The sequence below is a fragment of the Octopus sinensis genome, linkage group LG18 (assembly GCF_006345805.1).
Source record: "Octopus sinensis linkage group LG18, ASM634580v1, whole genome shotgun sequence".
Taxonomy (NCBI): domain Eukaryota; kingdom Metazoa; phylum Mollusca; class Cephalopoda; order Octopoda; family Octopodidae; genus Octopus; species Octopus sinensis.
This window is the reverse complement of record NC_043014.1, coordinates 22,977,104-22,984,959: the sequence shown is the minus strand read 5'-3', so window position 1 is coordinate 22,984,959 and position 7,856 is coordinate 22,977,104. Positions and strand designations below refer to the sequence as shown.

General features: G+C 32.0%; 1 non-coding gene across 1 annotated transcript; it reads left to right on the top strand.

The window, feature by feature from the left end:
* Positions 1-7,377: 7,377 nt before the first annotated feature.
* LOC115221833 lies at positions 7,378-7,481 on the top strand. Its single transcript, XR_003882654.1, has one exon. It is a non-coding gene; the product is annotated as a U6 spliceosomal RNA (small nuclear RNA).
* The last annotated feature ends 375 nt before the right edge of the window (positions 7,482-7,856 follow it).

Below are 7,856 nucleotides of genomic sequence, written 5' to 3'. Positions count from 1 at the left end.
TTTTGTGATGTTGGGTGCGAAAATACCTTAAGCTAAGCCTGAAAGCAATGAAGTCATAAAAGAATCATCCATAACTTTCAGTAAGCAACATCTATTAAACGTTATTAATGTTATTACTGTTATTTCTTTATTTTCTGCAAACAAAATGCACAAAAAGCTACATGCTTGCATTATATCATATATAATAAATAATAAAGGCCATTACCATATACATTTTTACAAACCAAGGACGTTTTTAAAAATCCTTGACTCAAGTTAGAGAAGGGGTGCATATTATACACAAGGTTCAGGTTTTTCAGAGGTACAGCCCTCTAAAAATACCTCAAGGGTGGACTATACTTGAGGATTTACGGTATACATACATACATACATACATACATATATATATATATATAATATATATATATATATATATATATATAATATATATATATATATATATACACACATATATATACATATATATATACATATATATATATATACATATATATATATATATTATATATATACACACACACACACATATATATATATATATATATAATTCAAAATGTGACCGCATGTGTACCGTTGGGGATTTTTTTCCTCCCTCTTCCCTTCTCTGGATCTTTCCTTTTCCTAAGTTTCTGACGAAGAGCTCCACTCGAAACGTAAAACCCTCCTTCTTCCCTTCCTTCCTGAGCGTCCAATAATACTATATTTGTTCGACGTCCTTGCGTTGTTGTGTTTTCTCTTTGTGTTTTCATGTTTGGATTATCGACCATATATAACTGAATAATTGGGTTGCTTTCCTGTAACTTAAGGGGTGATTGTTGAACCTGGCTTTGAAATTTCCCTCTATGTGACCCACATATTTCTTTGACGAAACTATATCCTTAGTGGTTGTAGAGTCTACGGTGGCTTCATAAATGATGGCCTTGGTTATACAAGCTCCATTTAGCGGGTACAAAGTTTTAACTCTGCAGGAACAGCCGGCTTCATTTTATTGTTTTTGTTTGCTGTGTGTTATTATATCTTTAAAGTTAGTATCTTTAAAGTAGAACTAAAACTAATTTTCAAGTTGTGCCTATTAAAGAGTTTTCTATAATTATGATTGATTAGAAAGTGCCTATCTATAAGGGATAAGAAATATCTACCGATATTAAAGGTCACTTCGAGGGAGTAAGGTGGTGTGAACCAGATGATTTTCATTGTTATTTCCTTGCTAAAACCACTATTTTTTAGAGCTTTATTATATATTGGGTCAACACTATTAAAAATGTTTATATTGGAGGAGAGACTAGAAATTTTCTTGCTAATGCTTTTAGTTAAATTCTTAGATACTATGGGGGAATGGCGGGAACCTACATTAATATAGGTGAGTCTATTGGTGGGCTTTCTATAGGGTTTGTAAATATTCTTATTTAAATCTAAAGATACATCTAGGAAATTGACAATAGTCAGGTTGGTATCTATTGTAATGCTAAGATCGAATGTTTCCATCATTTGGATAATGTCCTTCCTAAACCGATTTTCCGCTGGTCCATTGGTGTTTGTGGTTAAAGCCAGAGCATGTTTTATAGTTTATATTTTTTGCGTATGTGTTTTTATCAGTATATACGTCTATCTATGTATGTATGTGCATGTGCGTATAGAGATGTGTATATGAACATAATGATTCGTGCGTTTTTGCGTATGTGTTTTTATTTGTATATACGTTTTCCGCGTATGTATATGCATGTGGGTATAAACTACGCTTTGTATATCCGCGTATGTATGTGTGTGTGCGTGTAGGATGTATATATGTGTGTGTGTAGATGTATGCATATGCAGATTCTATGAATGAAGTATTACTTTCACCATGAGTATTGGAGTAATTTCCTTTTATTCAATAGTTTTTTTTTTCAGAGCATTTTGTCTTAATAAATGATGAGATACTGAGCCCTGGTATCCGAAACTCTGAGTTTTATTATGACAACCAACTAATTGTCACATATTATATTTATAGATAAATTCCACTATTTTACATAATATCGAGGTCTCAGTCATTCTTTTGCTGTCATATTATTATTATTATTAATATATATATATATATATATATATATATCATCATCATCATCATCATCATCATCATCATCATCATCATAACACAGATAGAACCTGCTTTTTATATTATGTCCACGTACAAGCCTTTCATATTGTCTTAACATCTCTTATATATTTATATATATATTTTATTACTTTATATAATTTTTCTGTATATTATTTTTCACCCTTTATAATTGTGTAACTTATACGCATGTAGTATATACCTAATGTGTACGAATGATTGTATATATATGAGTGCAAGTCTCTATCTGTTGTACTTGTCTCCTTCCTCATACGTATATGTACATATATATGTTTATAAATCTGCAGGTGTAGATGTGTTTGGCAGACAGGAGGATGTATTTAAGTATATACATATATAACTAATTTGCATATACAAGTTTTCTAGCAAATGTAAATATTTATGTTTTTTGCGTATGTGTTTTTATCAGTATATACATGTATGTATGTGTATGTGTGTATAGACTACATTTTGTATATCCATGTATGTATGTGCATGTGTATATCCATGTATGTATATCCATGTATGTATGTGCATGTATGTATGTGCATGTGCGTATAGACTACATTTTGTATATCCATGTATGTATATGTATGTGCGTATAGAGATGTGTATATGAACATAATGATGCGTGCATTTTTGCGTATGTGCTCTTATTTGTATATACATTTTCCACGTATGTATATGCATGTGGGTATAAACTACGCTTTTTATATCTGCGTATGTATGTGTGTGTGCATGTAGAGATGTATATATGAGTATAGTGATGCATAATTGGGTATATATGTGTGTGTATGCGAAGACACACATATATGTATATATGTGTGCTTGTGTGTATATGTACACGCATGAATGAGTATGCATATAGATATATATATATATACATACATGTGTATGTGTGTGTGTGTGTGTATGTGTGCATATGCTGATTCTATGAATGAAATATTACTTTCACCATGCCCATTGGAGTAATTTCCCTTTATTCAATGGTTTTTTCATAGCGTTTTGTCTTACTAAATGATGAGATGCTGGAGTAGACTTCAGGCCTGGTATCCGAAACTCTGAGTTTTATTAACAACCAACTAATTGTCACATATTAATATATATGTATATATACTACTAACATTAGTAGTAATTTAGCTGGAGGAATTTGGCTGATGAGAAACCAGGCGTCAATTGGGCGCTAAATTTCGAAACCAGGTACCAGGTCGACCAGCATTTACTTGTTCTAACCCATTTGAGATAAGACATTATTATTGTTCACTGATATTTTTTCCTATCTTGTCTGTAATAGATTTGTGACTGTTCGGTGGTACAGAAGTATTTTTTGACTTCTATCATTAGCGATATAGGTACTCATGTAGTACCCTTGTGTATATATGCACATATCTAATATTGTATGTATGTATTTTATTAATTTGCCTGTACGGCTGATAATTCACTTACCACTTGTGATGGTATTTTAATAATACCATCCCTATATTTATATATATATATATATATATATAACAAAGTGGAGTTGTAAGGTACCACATGAGTGGAATTATATATGAAAGAAGGTTTGAAAATGCAATTTTAAAAGATGTTTATTTACTTTACCAGTTTCACTTTCTAGAAAAAGATTGTCAAAAGTAACATGTAAAAGCTTGGTTGTGTTAGTAACTGGTTGTCACAAAATACTACAATACATATATACATTCTTTGATTCATATACATTCTTCTTAACATGTTCTTGTTATCAAAGAATGTATATATGTATTGTAGTATTTTGTGACAACCAGTTACTAACACAGCCAAGCTTTTACATGTTACTTTTGACAATCTTTTTCTAAAAAGTGAATAAACATCTTTTTCTAAAAAGTAAATAAACATCTTTTAAAATTGCATTTTCAAACCTTCTTTCATATATATATAATATATATATATATATATATAGATAGATAGATAGATAGATAGATAGATAGATAGATAGATAGATATATACATACATACATATATATATACATATATATATACATACGGATAAATACTGTACTGTATGTAGATTTAGCCAACAAACAAACTGTAAAGCCAGAAATGTAGTCTATAGTATAAGATGTATAGAGGGACGATGCAGTAACAAGACAACGACATTCGTAGGGGAAATGGCAAGAAGCATAGGAGAGCGGGTAAATGGACATTGGAGACAACTCAAGGAAGGTAAAAGCTCATTGATTCTGTACCAACACGCCGAACAGGAACACGGGGGATCAATCAATAACATAGAACTTAAAATATTATCCACACATAGATCAGATGCAACAATTAGACAAATTACAGAAGCTACACACATAATAGAAGATAAACCTAGCCTGAATAGAAAACTAGAATGGAACACTAACACACACCACAACATATGACGATAGAGGATCCTGAAAACATAATAAATACACAGATAAATAAACCAATAGAAATAAATAACTATGTATATATATATATATATATGTATATATTTTTTTTTAATTAATTTTTTTATTTATAATTAAAAAAAAAATTTTTTTTTCAGTTCGATTTATTATTATTAATACTAGTATTGTTGTTATACATACAAGCATATGTAATGATAATAATAAGTGGATGTAAACACATGAACAAAATAAGAATAAACAAAAACAACAAAAACAGAAACAAAATACTAATTACATGAACATATATAAACAGAAGATACAAATATTACAGGCATCCCCCCACATACACACACTAAATAAACATAAACGCACATAGAGATATAAGCATGCGCAAATGAAGACATACAATAGAAATACAAAATGGCTGACGGTTAGTAAGGAGAGACACAAATAAGAAAGAAGAAAACAAAGGAGCACTGATGCGGTCACAGGAGTGTGACGAAAGAACTCTGGCCGAAATAAGATTAAGATTAATGTAAAAAATAAATAACAATGAAGCAAAGTAACACCAAATATATAGTGCGTGTGTTTTTATTGGCTAAACTGGCAAAATGACCTTTCCGAAATATAACAATATATACATACATATATACATATATATACATACATATATACATATACACATATATAATGTATATATATATATTGTATATATATACATATATATATGTATATATATACATATATGTTATATATTATATATATAATTATATATATATTATATATATATATACATTATATATAGTATATAATATATATATATATACATATATATATATATGTATATATATACATATAATGTATATGTTTATATATACATATATATATATGCACATATATATATATATATGTATACATATATATATATGTATATATATACATATATATGCACATATATATATATATATATGTATACATATATATATATATATATATACATATATAAACATACATTATATATATATGTATATATATATACATATATATATATATGTATTTATATATATATGTATATATGTACATATATATATGTATACATATATATATATGTGTATATATATACGTATATATATACATATACATATATATGTATACATATACATATATACATATATGTATATATATGTACATATACATATATGGATATAATATATATGTGTATATATATACATATATATATGTATATACATATATATATATACATTATATACATATGTATATATATACATATATATATGTATGTATATATATATATATGTACATTATATATATATGTATATATATATATGTACACACAAACACACACATATATATATATATATACATATACATATATATATATACATATATATGTATGACACCCAACATGGTTTCCGACCAGGAAGAAGCTGCTTAACTCAGCTCCTACAACACTATGACTGGGTGCTGAAACGACTGCTCAACCACTCAAATGTGGAAGTGATATATCTCGACTTTGCAAAGGCTTTTGATAAAGTCGATCATGGAATGATATGTCACAAACTGCGTGATCTTGGCATAGTTGGAAAATTGGGAGAGTGGCTTCATGACTTTCTGAAGGATAGAAATCAGGTGGTAGTAGCCAATGGGGCCACCGAGGGCACTGTTTTGGGACCACTACTGTTCATAATGGCCCTCTCAGACATGCCCTCAGCCACGCAGAGAGCCACGATCACAAGTTATGCAGATGATACAAATGTTTCACAGGCAATACAGAACCATTAAGACACTAAGCACCTGCAATGTGAGCTGGACAAAATATACAAGTGGGCTGAAAAGAATAGCATGCAGTTCAATGCTGAAAAGTTTCAAGCTTTATGCTATCAGCATGCAAAACTAAATGCAATACCCAATGAATACACTGGACCCGGAGGGATTGCAATCCCAGAGGCACAATCAGTGCGTGACCTGGGTATTCACATGAGTGATGACGCGACCTTTCAAGTACATGTTGCTAAACTGGCAATGAAATGTAGACGGCTGGCTGGATGGATTCTTAGAACCTTTGGAACAAGAGACCAAGAAACCATGATGGTCCTCTGGAGGACACTTGTCCTAAGCCACTTTGACTATTGCTCTCAGCTATGGTCACCATCCAGTGTCAAGTTGATCACAGAACTTGAGGCGATCTAACGAAGCTACACGAAGAAGATAGCCTCTGTGCAGCATATAAGCTACTGGGAAAGACTCAAGAGATTAAAACTCTATTCCTTGAAACGTAGGCGAGAAAGATATGCCATAATATATATCTGGAAGATCCTGGAAGGATTTGTCCCAAACTGTGGCATAAAGAGTTACACAAATGCCAGAACTGCGCGCCACCGCGTGGTGCCAAGGACTCCAAATTTGCCATCAAGAAGTAGGACAAGATACTGTGATAGCCTGGGCTTCAGAGGCCCACAGCTCTTCAATATCCTCCCGAAGAACCTGAGGGACCTGCATGGGATGGATGCGGATGTCTTTAAAGTAGGACTGGATCTCTTCCTGTCAGGTGTCCCGGATGAACCAACTTCACGGCAGGAGGTGCAGATGAGGGCAGCTGCATCGAACTCTCTCATGCACCAAATGGCAGTTGCTAAAAAGCATTCGTGAAGTAAAATCATGTACCAACACCAAATGGCGGTGCCCCAGCATGGCCACAGCTCGTGAGCTGAAACTAGATAAAATAAAAAATTTTTTAAAATATATATATATGAAATTGCGAGGATGATCCGGTTCTTGAAGGCTTCGAATGTCCCGTCGTGTTTTTTGTATTGTCTTGTAAATGCTTTGTGTTTGTATTGTTTGTATTGTTTTATACACACACACATATATATATATGTAGCTATGGCGGTATATATTCTAAAATTGGAACGATACAGAGAAGATTAGCATGGCCCCTGCGCAAAGATAACACGCAAATTCGTGAAGCATTCCATATTTTCTATATTCATAGGTGCAGGATTGGCTGTGTGGTAAGTAGCTTGCTTGCTAACCATATGGTTCCGAGTTCAGTCCCGCTGCCTGGTATGTGTGTGTTCATGTGCGGGTGTGTATACATGTGAGTATGTGCGTGTGTACATGTGTGTGTGGATGTGTGAGTGCGTGCATGTGTATGTGTGTGTGTGTGAACGTGGGATTGTGTGTTGAGGTATGTGTATGTTTCTGTGCATGCATACGCATGCGTGTGTGTGTATTTGTATGTATTTGTGTGTACGTGTTTACATGTATGTGTGCATGTGTGTGTATGTATGTGTGTGCATGTTTGTATGTGTGCATGTGTGTGTGTGCGTGTGTGTGTATGAGCATGTGTGTATGTG